Here is a 16,091-nt window from a genome sequence, read left to right on the forward strand (position 1 = left end):
CCCCAAAATCTCTATGGTCAATAGTATGCATCCCCAAAATCCTTAATTGCCTAGCCAACCTTTGATTAACACACCTTCTGACCCTTTCAATTGTCTTATAACTATATGCAACCCTCCAGCACAAATGCAGACCCAACTTTGACCACACAGTTTCCATACCCGGGTACAATGCCTGTAATCTCATCAAATCCCGCAGTATAATGTCCACCAATTGTTTTTTAGAAACAATGCCCAAGTCATTGCCCCCTAAATGAATGACTAGTACACAAGAACAACCCACCTTCTGTTTAGCCCTCTCAAATTCATGCAACAACCCATCCCACCTAAGACCCCTAACACCATGCCAGGATACTGACCACCCTAAATGTGCTAAACCAAAATTTACCCCATCATCCCTAACTTCTCTGCCCAGTGGATCAACGAATGCCCCAAGATGATAATGTGCTTCCCTAAAATAAAAGAAGAAAATTTAATAATCAGACCACAACTTATCTAATATAAGACAAAAATGCATTTGAAGACCACCTCCCCACTCTTTTAATCAATTCAATAGAACTACCCTCTCTAGCTAAATCTGAAGCCCTACCTATCCTGAATGAGTGAGCTGCAAACCTCTCAACCGGAAATCCCATACAACATAAAACCTTCCTCACCAAAAGTATGAATATGCTACTCGACACCACCTTCCCATCCACTGAACAAAAAAATTAACTGATCCCCTTCCGCCTCCTCATAAATTATTTTGCCCACATTACTGGACAAATGCAAGGATTCTTGTCAGTTTTAAGCACCACCACACATCCCCTACCCAACTGATCTTACTTCTCCTTAATGCAATAGTAACCTCACCATCTCCTATAATGACATCCTTCCAGCATAATGAGCCTAACAACTTCGAAATATGAAAAGCGCCAAAATATAACCATGTACATAACGTACCCCACATAAAATAATCCATAGACCCCTTTTGCAACAAACCTAACCATTTCAAAAAAACTTTCAATATAACCCTTGTAAGCGGCCATCAAATATCCTTACATTCCACTACCATTCTCCCCCAAGCCCTCATCATACACCCTAATGTCAAAGACTTAGTGAAATCCTGCAACACCGCTATGTTAGCGAAAATGCGAATTGCAGCCAAATCCACCTTAACCATCTGCAAAGCCTTGCCTAACCCCAAGCATGAGCTACATATCACAGTAGTAATTCCTCTGACCATACCCCTTCCTCCTCTGGCAGCTGCAAAATAAACTGATTAAAATCAAAAAGAGCTCTACCATACGCATTCCTTGTAGAAGGGGCCCAGGAATGCTGTACCAATCGCCTGGCTACATCGACCCAAGATTCCACACCTCCTCTGGCAGGATTTCTGGCACCTCCTCCATCCATGGAACCAACCCTCGAAACCTGCGAAACTGAAATTGGGACAAGCTATCAGCATGCTCATTCCTTATGCCAGGCACATGCACTTCTGTAAAAGAAAAATTTATTAAAAGGCTCTGCAAAACCAATTTACGTAATACCAACAATAACAAGCCTGACTTAGCTGTCTTCTTTTGCAATACCCTCACTACAGCCATATTGTCAGAGTGAAAAACTACACGTTTGCCCTTCAATTGCTCCTTCCACACCACCGAAGCTGCCCATATAGGGATCAACTCCAGAAAGGCCACATCCCACTTCCATACCTCCTCCCAATCCCAAGGCCATTCAGCCTCAAACCACCGACCCCTGAAATAGGCCCCCATGCGAGCACCCCCAGCTGCATCTGTAAACAACTGAAGTTCCTCCTGCCCCACCCAGTCTGACTGCAAAAAAGATATCCCATTAAATTGTTGCAAAAACCCATTCCACAACCCCAAGTCCTCTCGCACCAGTTGGGTTACCCTAACCCAATGGTGTTTGCTCCTACCCCCTTTCAGCAAATACGCCAGTGACCTGCAAAAAGCTTGCCCTGGGCGCACCGCTCGACAGGCAAAATTCAAAAGCCCAAGCAACCCCATAGCTGAACAAATCCAAATCTTATCCTTACCCAATACCAAACGTATCACCAAACTAAGCCTTTCTATTTTATTCTCTGGTAAACAAAACAGTCCCCGCTCCACATCAACTGTTAATCCCAGAAATTCTAATGCTATTGCTTGACCCTCCATCTTATGCTGAGCCAGTGGCACCCCTAACTCCTCACACATAATCGTAAACTCATGCAAACCCTCCTGTGCTCCTACCCTTCCTTCGCCAACCAACAAAAAATTATCTAAATAATGCACTGCCTTTTGATTCCCCACTTTCTGCTGCCAAATCCAATGCAACACTGTACTGAACTTCTCAAAAGTCACACATGACACTGAACAACCCATAGGCATAGCTTTATCAAAGTAGTACTTATCTCCTACCCAGTAGTGGCCAATCCTCACTCCTAATAGGCAACAATCGAAAAGCCGACTCAATGTCGACCTTAACCAACCATGGCTCCCTAAATTCCCTAATCACTTTCACTGCATCATCTAAGGAAGCGTAATGCACCCTAACCTCCTCTTCCGCAATAAAATCATTTACTGAATTCCCTTCCGGATAAGACAAGTGATGTATCACTCTGAATTCCCCTTCTCGCTTCTTCAGCACCAGCCCCAAAGGTGACACCCTGTAAGCACTAAAAGTCAGACTGTCAAAAGGACCCAATAACCACCCTGCCTTACACTTTTCTCCAGTAAAGCCTCCAAGATGTCCTCTTTACCTTGAACAGATCGTAAATACTTGCAACCCACCCACCCCTTCCCACGGTGGACTTAATAGGAAACCCCCCTTGAAATCCCTGTATTATCTCCTCTTTGATGGCCAAACCAGGAAATCAATGAAGCATACCCTGGAGAACCTCTACCTTAAAAAGGAATGATGCCCCTCCCTCTATTGCCTCTAAATAACCTGAGTCCAAATCCCCGGGACTCATGAAAATTACCCCTCCCCCTGGCCGGCTGAAAGCCTTGCCCACCAAATCCACCCTCGTGACCCATAACATCTGAGTTCCAGGACAAATCCTGCCGACTACAGCCAGTGGCTGAATGACCCCCTCCACATCTCGAACAAACATGGGCAAATTTGCACCCCACCCATGAACAGGAGCCACTAGTAAATGACCAACACAAACTCGCTGTTTCCAGCCCACTCAACCTTCTGTTAAAGCCCCGTAACTATCCATCATTGTAGCCAACCATAGAGCTCGATGCCACACCTCCCAACTTAGTGACTGGTCCACAGCCTTCCATTTGCGAAAACGCTGATCATACCAGAACCACATATTACACAACCTTAACTGTTGCACCTTACAAATGGTAAGGAAATAGCCTAGCAGTGGCAGGGCCAAAGACCCAATCTTCTCCAGCTGCACTGCCATAAAATAAATAAAGCCAAGCACTCACTTATCCCATGTCCTAGGGCGAAGCTTACCTACCCTCTGCCTTCCCAATGCTGCTAAAGCTGCTAACAAGTCCTTACTGTTAGAAGACTCTGCTTCCACTAGCCATTGGACCCCTTCCACATCGATCAGCTCAAACAAATCCACATAATCCCCTTTCCAAATTTTTTCCTTAACCAAACCCAGAATGTGTGGAGTCAGGAAAACTGCTCTTGTCCCCTGCCCCAAAGATTGGGTAGCCAACCAGTCCCCAGGCCGCAGCCCAAAATCAGAGCCTACCTCCAAGCCCAAGACCGAACTGTCCCCAGAACCCACCACCCCCCCCCATTGCATCTCTAACCGGGTACCTGGAACCCTCTGCTAGTTGCCTCTGTGCCTCCTCTATCCCTTGCACACCACCCCCGAGATCCCCAAATGACAAGTCATCAGCATCCCCCCACAATCCTCAACCCCTAGCTCCCCTGACAATGCTGGAATAGAACCATTACCTGCACCTTCATCTTACGACGTGCTGGGAACCGGTGTTTCCACTGCTACCACCTGCTGCGATGCCTGTTGCTTTTTCCCTCCAGCTAGGGTTCTCACCACTGTGCATTGCCTCTTCTGACCTGGGGTCTGTTCAGATTCCTGTACCACCTCTGATGTTGCCACCTCCTGGAACAGCCCCTCTACTTGGGCCACAATTGATTGCCACCTCTGCCTTAGCTCTGGTAATTTGGCCATCTGTAAAAGAGAAACAAAATATTAAAACTATTCTATAAGCCCAACTGCCCTACTCCCCCCAACTCCTAGTATTGCCATGCCCCCACCTTAACTTACCCCTGCCTGCCCACACTTCATGTTTCAACCACCATGTCAGCCACACCTCCTACCATTTGCACCCCATCCTAACCCTAGATATCCCCCATTAATATCCCTCCTCATGTGTATCTATGAAAAAAAAATAATTAATCCTGTCCCTCTAACTATATCCCTATCTACCAGCCACCCAATCCCATCACCATTCGCACAATCAAGCCTAAAAACACTTACCTTTCCTCCTAGCATGATCCTCCATAGTGGTAATAGCTAAGTAATGCAGTGCACATGCACAAACCACTGCTCGGACACAATGGCCAAAAGAATGGTAGAAGCAACCCACTAAACCACCAGGGAGTACAGAGAAGATATTCCACCATCACCACCACCGAAATCCAGGATGGAGGGACACTTGATCGACCGTGACGCCATCCCTTAAGCTGGAAGGACCGGAAAAGACAGACTGACACCCACAAACCCACCAGGGGGCACAATCAGCAATCTGCTACTACCACCAGCGATGATGAAGCAATGATGGACCCCCAAACACCTGCCACAACCACCAAGATAATGTATAAGGACACAGCAGTCCATGACCCCACCAGGGAGAAGATATTACACCACTGAATACCAGGATGGAGGGACACCCGAACAACTGCAACGCCATCTTGAAGCTGAAACTGAAGAAGACAGATGGACACCCATGAACACCCCAGGGAGTATGAACAGAAACCTGCAACAAGCACTAATGCAGATGAAGCCGGATGCAAAGATGGACCCCTGAGGAGATGATCCACCACTATCCCCCCAACTCTACTACCTACCACGACCACGAGGAGAACCATTTTCTCCAGAAATGGACATGGCCAGCCCACCAGGGAGCACGAGGGGTGATCCACCACTACCCCCAACCTAAATGGGACTGGATTACAGAGATGGACACCCCCTTTGCCTACCATGACCACCGGGAGAACACCTTCCTTTTTTTTTTTTTATTACCCCTACCGCATGGCACCGACGGCCTACTACTCAACGGAACTAACGACAGGCCCAGGCCCCCCACGGATGTCACTCGACAGCAAGCCCCACTGAAAAAGGCCCGACGAATCCCCCGGAGACCTGTGGATGACAGGGAGCAAAGAAAATCTAAACACACAGGTAAGCCTAGCACTACTTCCATCACCACTTCACTATATCTATATAAATATGTCTATATAAATATATATATATATATATATATATATATATATATATATATATATGTTTTTTTTTTTTTTTGACCACTCACACACACACACACACACACACACACACACACACACACACACACACACACACACACACACACACACACACACACACACACACACACACACACACACACAACACACAGTATTCTATCACCCTTTCCTACCAGTAAGCTCAAACTATATTCCCAGACTCCAGCTCCACCTTAAATTAACCTCTAGAAAACACCAAAGGGGGGACTGACCCAGACAACCTAACCCCTTCTCTCCCCACCATCTAAGGCCTACCTTCATCCATGATACCTACAAGTCGTCTGGACGTAAGCTAGTTGTTACTCCACCAACTCACGCCAAATGTGCCTACTTCCTTTAATCCCTAACACTTAGCACTGCTAGAAGTCCCACCTACTCCTACCTCACTTATTTTATATCTCCCTCTCTCCTTAACCCTTTCACCACCATAAACCCACTATCCTATCCCACTACAATCCTTACCTTACTTTCTAACTCTATACCATCCCCACACCCCTTTCCCCCTTTACTCAAGGAACCGGGACAACCTAGTTTGTCCCAAACTGCATTTACCTCTCACTGATTAATATATAAATATATATATATATATATATATAGATAGATATATGTGTGCCTATGTGTGTGTGTGTGTGTGTGTGTGTGTGTGTGTGTGTGTGTGTGAGCATGTATGACTGTTTTTATCATTAACAAGGATTTGGAAGCACTGCTTCTTTTGTTGGTTTGCACATGTTGTTAAAGCTAACCTGGGGATGAGCAGAAGCATATCAGAAGCTTCTACTCTCCCTCTCCCCCTCCTATGAGTGGTCCTAAGGTGTATCCCAGCCAGCCACAGGTTATTTAATGCTACCTGTGCTTCCCTGCATCTATTCCTGGCCATAACTGCCTGGAATTCTACCTCCTGCCAGACTTCTGTGGACTGTGTCCTCTCCTAGTGGACTTAAAGTTATTTAACGTTACCTGTGCTTCCCTGCATCTATTCCTGGCCCTAACTGCCTGGAATTCCACCTCCTGCCAAACTTCTGTGGACTGTGTCCTCTCCTAGTGGACTTAATCAAAGTTATTTAACACTACCTGTGCTTCCCTGCATCTATTCCTGGCCCTAACTGCCTGGAATTCCACCTCCTGCCAAACTTTTGTGGACTGTGTCCTCTCCTAGTGGACTTAATCAAAGTTATTTAATGCTACCTGTGCTTCCCTGCATCTATTCCTGGCCCTTACTGCCTGGAATTCCACCTCCTGCCAAACTTCTGTGGACTATGTCCTCTCCTAGTGGACTTAATCAAAGGTATTTAATGCTACCTGTGCTTCCCTGCATCTATTCCTGGCCCTAACTTCCTGGAATTCCACCTCCTTCCAAACTTCTGTGGACTGTGTCCTCTCCTAGTGGACTTAATCAAAGTATGTATTACTCACCTGGAACATTGATTTGCTGCCTGTAATCTCAGGGCTATCCCTGTGCTGGCTGTAGCTTACCTGCTGACCGCCCCCTCTCTACTACCTCATTTCTCCTACTCTAACCTGCTAATCCCTCTGTCCTCCTACCCCCCACTCTGCCCTACTCCTGTCCACTGTTAAGCACCTTCCCACTATCCAGAACACTCTTCCCTATATCCATTCCTCCTTCTATTCTGCTTGTGTCCTCACTAACACAGTGGACTTAATCAAAGGCTATCTCCTTGCCCTACCTTGCTCTCCCTTACATTTCTATAGTTGTACTGTGCTTCTAACCCCCTGCTACCCCAATCTCTGGCCCACTACCTCTGCTTATAGCTAAATCCCTACACTCTCTTTTCTCACCCTCTCACCTCTTTTCACTGATTGTTTTCTACTGGGTTCTTCCTTGCTGGTGCAGCCCCACTCCGTTCGCTCCTCTACCCTACCCCATTCCCACCCACCCCAGTACAGTTTTCTTTATACTTAACCATCCCTCCCCTTCCTGCCAAGCCACCCACTACTATTCCACTTCTTGCTTATCTCCACTCCCACATTCCATTCTTAACTTCCTCTCCCCATACCCAATCCAAACTAACTTCCTTTCCAAACTCCCTCTCTTCACACCCAATCCAAACTACTCATCATGCTGCGTCTACTTATATCTGCAACACTACTTACTCTACTCTATATTTCTACCTCCTATCACTACCACTACCACCTCACATATCCATTCCTCTGTTCTCCAACTTCACACTCAATCTACAGCTTTCCTACTCCTTCTTCGTTCACCATTTCTCCAAACCTATTTAACACTTTTACGTCAACTCTATATAAAACACACATGCTACACATTCTCAAACCATCTAATAAGATTAAACCTAAACCACCCAAATGCTATCACCCTTTCACATCTATTACTCTTCTCACAAAAGACCTACTCTCCTCTGGAGACATCCACCCAAACCCAGGCCCCTCTACACCTCCCCTCTCCCCATCCCCCACATCTACCTTATCTACCCCTTTCTCAGAAGTCCCTTCCATAAACTTACCAAACACACAACCCCTATCTCATAACTCACCTCCATGTAAATACATAACCTTTTATTCACTGAATATTCAAAGCTTAGCCAATAAAACTACTGAGCTACACTCATGGATTGCTTTCAAAACCCCTCACATCCTATCATTATCTGAAACATGGCTCAAGCCACATATCTGTAACAGTGAAATTCTTCCTCCTGGCTATAACATCTGCTGCTCTGACAGACCTTCAAAGAAAGTTGGTGGTGTAGCCATCCTCTACTCTAACACCCTTAACCTATCACCTTACCCCATATCTATTCCCAGCTTCCACCCTGCTGAACTTCTCATCCTAACTATCCATTTGAACACATACAAAAAACTAGCTGTAGCTTCCATTTATATTCCTCCTGGCAACAATATACTCATACTGGAAAACATCTTATCCTGGTTCACCTTCAGCATACCCTATGAAACACTCATTTTTGGTGATGTCAATATAGACTGGGCAAAACTATCTACTGACTCTCCCTTACATAGCATTCACCTTCATGGTTTCCACCAACTCATTTCCACCCCAACCCGCTTCCACAAAGCCTCAGCCTCCAGCTCTCTAATAGACTGGATTCTCACCAACACCCCCATCACTACCACCAGCCCACGACCCTATCAGACTCACTTAGTGACCATCTCAATACCTCCATTCTAAGATACAACTCTCACACACTTAAACCCCACCTTTTCAAGGACTGCAGAAAACTATCTACATTTAATCCTTTACAGTTTAACTCTATACTACAAAACATTGACTGGTCCATCCTTAAACAACTTCCTCTAAATGATTCTGTTAACACTTTTAACAACATCTTCCTAAATACTCTAGACTCCCTAGCTCCCGCTAGGAAGATTAGAGTGAAATCCAATCATGCTCCCTGGCTTTCAAAAGAAACTAAGTCCATCATGAAACAAAGAGACAGTTTCTGGAAAGCCTGGAGAAAATCTAAACAAACACCTCTTCTACTCAAATACAAACAACTACACAGCTTGCTAAAAACAGGTAATAAAAGACAAGAAGTCATTCTATAGCTCAGGGCAGAACAAATATAAATCAAACCCTCGTAAATTCTGGACAACACTCAACAGCATCCTCTACCCTGGTAATCCCTTTAACCCCTCACCCTACCCAAACACAACTCATGAGGAACAGCTACCCTACTTAACTCACATTTTATCTCCTCCATACAAAATCTCATACCCTCTCAACCTACCTCTCCCTCAGTACCTCTCCCCTCACCCACCCCAACACTTCACCCTTTTACTTCAAGCCTGTGCCCATTTCCTACATCAAATCTCTACTGCTCAAACTCAAACCATGCTCCCCCTCCACTGACAAATTACCTCCGACCTTCCTTAAACTCGCAGCTGACTCTATCGCCTACCCAGTAACAATATTAATAAATAGATCTATGCAAGAATCTACTGTTCCTACCCTTTGGAAATCTTTCTACACTATCCCTCTCCACAAAGGAGGTAACTCCACTGACCCTTCAAACTACCGACCCATTGCCATTCTGTCCCCACTATCTAAGATACTTGAAAAATGCATCCACACTCAACATATGAATCACCTTCTCAATCAAAACTTACTCACCCCTACCCAACATGGCTTTTGCCCCTATCACAGCACAACTACTGCTCTACTATCCTACACTCACACCATAGCAGAATCTCTGGACAACAATAAACTTACTTCCTGTCTCTTTCTTGACATCTCCAAAGCCTTTGATACAGTGTCTCATCCACTACTACTATCTAAACTCACTAACTTTCACCTCTCCACCCCCACCCTCAACTGGTTTGCTAGCTATCTGTCGAATGCAAACAATCAGTTAAATGGCTCTCTTTCCCTTCTCCCTTCTCACCTCTCTCTACTGGTGTACCACAAGGTTCCATCTTGGGTCCCCTCTTATTCAGCATTGACCTTTTCACCTCATGCCATCAGTCCTCACTTATACAATATGCAGACGACTCCACACTCATTTTTGCAGCCAACAACATCTCTGACCTACACTCCCTAACCCATACAGCTCTACTTTCCACTTAACAATGGCTTTCAGAAAACTTACTGATTCTCAGTCCTACTAAAACCAAACTCTTACTCTTCCTACCCAACTCTCTTAATCATCATAAATCCTCCTTTGTCATTAAGTCGTGCAATAACACAGCTATCCTTCCTGACACCCACACAAAACTCCTTGGAGTCATTATCGATGAAGAATTAAAATTCAATCAACACATACAGCAATGTATAAAGAAAACACATCAGAAATTAGGTCTATTATACCGAAACAAAAAATATCTCAGTCCCGAAGCTAGAGTCACCCTAGGACAAGCACTCCTCCTCCCCTCACTCCTCTATGCTGCTCCAGTTCTCACAAATATCCAAAAAACTACCCTGAATAAACTCCAACAATCCTACCACAAAACAGCCAGATTCATCACCAACTCCCCAAACAACACACACCACTGCATTGCTTTGAAGTCTCTACAATGGCTAGAACTTCCACAACTACTACATCTCTATCAATTTCACATGTTGCACTCTATGCCCTTTAAACCATCCTGCTGTCCATCCTTATCTCTCCTTGTCTCTGTCTAAACCCCATCTCGACCCCTCCTCACCTCTAATCAACAATTGTTTGATATTTACCACCCAAATAAGTCAGTAGGTAAGCTATTCTACAAATACTCCCTGGCCCAAGCCTGGAACAAACTACCCCTTGACATTCGCTCAATCTCTCACACCCCACTATTTAAAAGAAAACTAAAGACTCATTTACTCAATTCCAGAATTTGCCCTTGCTATGACCCTACATAATTCTCTCCTCCCCCCACATTGGAATAACTCCATCTATCCTTGTCATACTTCTGAACTCTATCCCCACCAGTGTTTTGTTTATTATTTACTACTGTATTGTTTTGTCTTTTGTTTTACTGCTGAAATGACTAGTTTTATTTCTATTGTTTGCTATACCTGTATACTACTGTAGTGTTTTTTATTGTACTATCTGGAGCTTTTCTCCTCGGGTCTCCACTGAAAATATGACAAAATCCCAGTTGGACTAACCTGGTGAACAAATGTCAATAAATAAATAAATAAATAAATGTCTTCATCAGTTGTATGGTAATAAATGGATGGAGGGATGAAAGTCTGTCACACACCTGGTGTCATGTGCTTTGCCATCCATGTCTACTTACTGCCATTTAAACATTGCACTCAATTGCTGTCCTTTTTAGGTTACTGTATGACCTCAGGTATATAAAAGGGGTTTTGTGAGTGCAAATCCTTCCAAAAGGAAGTGAATCCCTCCCATACAAACAATTTAAATGTATTACTTGCCATATGTGTACTTCCCTCTTAGTTAAATTGTATCTGTTGTATCTTTTTTTTCACAGTTCATAAAATAGTGAGAGACCAAATTACAGTAGTCTAATTTTCTTCAGTAACATTCTGAAATGAGTATTAGTGTTGAGGGTTTGGCCTCACCATAGGCTGTCCATAACTTGCACCATAAAACACATTGTATTCTAGTGAGTCTGTAGAAAATTCATACAGTGGTTTATGGAAGCTTATAGACATGTGTTTTTGTATAAAAACTTCTGTAATACAGTCCAAATTGTTTACAGCACTCTTCAATCCTTCCACTTTTTCTGTCCACTTTACATCTCTCCTAGCATAGTTCCTTTTGTTTTACACTTTTCGCTAGAATTCATATTTCACAAGTCTTAAAATTGAATTACTGAATAGGTATTCTTTTTCTCTCAGACATTCTCCTCTGGTTTTAACTGATCTTCTATTAATATAATTGAGCATCACCATTACCCCAGTTACAGTAAGAGATTTCACATGTTGTATTCCTATCTTCCTTCCTATGCTTCAGCAGCTTCCTGAGATCCTTATAATTGGCTTTACTTTCATTCTTATTTAGCTGCTTTATTTCACTGAGACTCATACTTCTCTCGTTATCACTAACTTACTGTATGACTCATAATTGCTGAATATTGGCTAATGAAATGGCATTAATTTTAGGCAAACTTAACAATCAGTGTGCTTTCTGTTCTTTTGTCTGGAAATATCTTAATACTATTGCAGTATTAGACCTAAGGCACAAACAATACAGCTAATTAATCCATGTTTTTTTAATGAATGGCTGTAAGCAGTTTATCTGTGTTCAGTTCTAGAAACAGATAAAAGAATATGAAACGTATCAGTACCACATGGATTATGACTACTAGATTCAGCAATATTCAGTTTGGTGTTGCAAGATATATTTTACTTTATATATGTAAATGCAATATGAGTTGAATGATATGCATATTTAAAGGCAAAAAAGGCAAGCTCCACAAATGCTGGAAAGCTATCAATAAATATACTCAGTGATCACATGCATGTAAGACATTAGAACTTTGAACAAAATTTAAAGTGAGGGTTCAGGAAGCTGCATACAAAGTGTGAGGAAAATATAAATGAGATGAAGAGAAACATAAAATTATGCATGTATTTAAGGATTTTTTAGATGAACAGTCTTTCACCTGTATATCATGCATTAAAATCATACATGAAATTACTTGCCAAAACTAACTATTGATTAAATACCGCTTGATAGTCATAATGGAATGGTGTGTAATGAATTACTATAATCTCATTTCAGTTCAGATGTGTCCTTAATGGAAAGCCATCAACTCACTAATTGTGTATTAAGCACCAGTTTGATTGGCATGGTGCCATGTGCTATCCTTTTATTTATGAACTAACCCTTAAAATGGATTCAGCCCTACTAGACGGACAGTGAAAATAAAGGAAACCATGTTACACTTTCTTTACCATCATATGGATAAGCAGAATGTTTAATCTTTTCAACTTTTGTAGCAACATTCCTAAAAGTAAAAGTAAAAAAAAAAAAAATGAAAAAAATATGCTTTAAATTAGCATCTTGTTGCCTTCAGGTGTGAACTTAGTAAGCACTCTATTTATCCCCATCTTTTTATTTATTCCAATAACAGATGTGCCTGGAAAAATGAAGTGAACACTTATTAAAGCTCTTATGAATCTATCAAAAACATAAACGTGTTTTCATACTCAGTGATGGTTTTTATTTATCCCTGCATAACAATGAATGCTCATCTCTTGCGTTACTATTTTAGATGAGTCAGCCTCCCATATACCTTGATGTAACATAATTTCTTCTTCCATTATTCCTATTATCCCATATGTTGGTGTTTCAATTTTTTTTTTGATAAAATCAGTCTCTAAGCCTAAGTTAGACCTTTAAAGAGACTACCTCCTTTTAACACATGATCAAACGCAACGTTCAGCCAGTCAGCTGAACCACATTTAAAAGCCTCCTGTTAAAACAGACCTCTGAGGCTCAATCACAATTGAATAGTAATCCAGCATCTTCTGTCCCTGAAGTGAAATGCCTTAGGAATGACCACTCTTCTACTACTAACATTCCTTGTCTCTTTTGTGGAGAAATTAAAGGTAGAATCCCCTTACTAAGCTATAATCAACAGTAAACAAACAAAGTCTTTTGTCTATTTATTTATATTCACAATGTTTCCTGGAAATGTTTACATAGATATTTTTATCCCCAAATTAGAATCCAGAGAACTTTTCCTCAGGCAGACAGCAAATATTGGAGGTGTGAAGAGGAAGAAAGAGATAATTGGGAACAGATTTTCTGGAAGTGTGGTGAGTTGACAGACTTTAAGGATTCCCTGCGGGATGCATTGTCAGAGATGCTGGGTGGGCAAATTGGTCTGACAACAGAAATGATTCAACTGAGCTGTGATACAGAAGTGGAGCTGCCTAGACATGGTAAGACCTCGTATTTAATAATGGTGGCTGCCAAAAAAGCAATTACTAGACAATGGAAATGAAAATCTAAACCAACTATACTAGAAGTAGTGAATATAGTAACAGAAATAAAACAACTGGAACTGAGATCTTTAGAAAGAATAAGAGTAAACTATATAGGAAAAATGGGAAATATGGGAACAATGCATACACGGGAGGAATGAGGTTTAAAATGTGGCAGGCTTAAATGAGCTATGTAATGTCTGAGTGAGAAAGATTGGGTAGCTTATATGTAATGTATAACGTTGCAACTGGGAGTGTGTCATTATGGTTTGTGATGTAAAATTCTTGCAACTAGGATTGTGTCAGTTTGGTTTCTTTTTGTTTATATAAATGTATGATTGCCTATGTAGTAAGTGATGGTTTAATAAAGATGTTTCTTGTTAAACAAAAGAGAGGCAGGAATTGAATAATTTTTCTAATATCACTTAAGTTATATGATATATAGCACTATATGTGAAGGATAATGTTTGTTATGTTAATATAGTTTGATTAATTTTATACGAATGCAAAAGTATCTATGTCACAAGTTCTAGTTCAATAGAGGTGTTTGAAGAAATTTGTCTTGCGAAAGTTGTTTATATTCTTTTAAGTTTATTAAATGAGCAGTGAGCATGCATGGACACTGAATGTCAGTACTTAGTAGATGGTCATATTATCGTTTGTAAATGGGGAAGAGAACATTAGCCTCCCTTCTGATGATAGACCCCAACATGCATTTTAACTCTGTATAATGTTTTCTAATAACCTTGTTGAGATGGGATGGTCAGTTAGATGTCCCAGGTCTCTAACTTATCCACATTTTGCAATACAGTGTTCTTAATAGCATATGGATAGCACAAAGTATTCCTGCTGACATTAATCACTTTTGTGTTATTTTTATTAAAGATCATGTTGCATGAACCTACCTAGGAGTCCGACATTAACATCAATCATAGTTGTGACTCCAGACTATAGAGGACTGGGGTCTGATTTTGGTCTGACTGGCAATGGTGTTAAAGGAACTGATCAAGGAAGAAATGGACTAGCCATTGTTAAGAGAAAAAGTTTTAAAACACATTATTATTATTTGTCTCTTTCTCCCATCTAGCAAAATGAATATGCTATTTGCTGAAGTGTTGGTAAGAAAAGGTCATTGAACCATGTTTATTAAAGATGGGCTTTATCTATGATAGATGTAGTTTGCTTATGAACTTGAATAACACCTGTTTTCTATACTTCTGAATAAGAGTTAATTTACTGAGGCAGGCTCTGGAAGATTCCAGCTACCACTGTGGTTTTGAGGTAAACGTTCTACACTAACTATGGTTTTGAGGTAAACATTCTACACTAGTTGTGGTTTTGAGGTAAAACATTCTTTTCTGAGGTAAATTGTGATCCTAGATGTTTTTCATAGCTAACTGTCAATTGTTAGAAATGTAACAAAAGCTATTTTGGCTAGTAACAGGAAAGTATAAAAGTTGATGTCAGTAACCAAGCTGATCAGATTGAGATCATCTTGGCCAACATGTTGCTGTAATCTGGTTAGCAGTTAAAAAAGGAAATTTTCATCACCTGAGGCAGATGTGACTCGCTTGAATTTTTTTCTTCTGACATTTTGGTCCTTCGGACCGGAAACCTCTACGAAGATATGGATCAGACTGACAGAGAGACCAAAAAACCTGCGCAGGTGAGGGTTTCTCATCTTAAGATTCCCTCGACGGAAAGTCCTCCAACTGATTTGTCGTTGGAAAGAGGCCGGCCGCTCTCTGATCCCTATCTGAGGGACAGTTTCCGAACGAAAAGGGGAAATGGAGTCTCATCTGGTTCAGGTAGAATGAAAATACCTTTTTTTCTTTTAATTTAATTTAACCTTGTCGACAGGGGGTTTATTTTTAGTTAAGGGTTTTATTTTTAGTTAAGGGTGGGTAGGAATAATTATTAAGATTATTTTGTTAGGATTACCTGTTATTTTGTTAGGATCCCCATTAAGATAGCCCCATTTTGTAATAAGCCCTGTAAAAATAATTTTGATGCAGTCCAAAAATATACAGTCCTAAAAATAAGAAATGCAGTCCTAAAATATACAGTCCTAAAATAAGAAATCTAGGAAAACATGGGTTCAAGTTGCTGCAAGTGTGAGAGTGATATCTGTTTAAATGTTGATGCTAAGTATATGAAAAGTTTAAACAAAAATAATGTTAAATTTTTGAGAAGTGGAAGTTGAAATATGATTTTGATGGTA

The sequence above is a fragment of the Protopterus annectens genome, chromosome 6.part1 (genome assembly GCF_019279795.1).
Source record: "Protopterus annectens isolate FY-2018-M chromosome 6.part1, PAN1.0, whole genome shotgun sequence".
NCBI classification, from domain to species: domain Eukaryota; kingdom Metazoa; phylum Chordata; order Ceratodontiformes; family Protopteridae; genus Protopterus; species Protopterus annectens.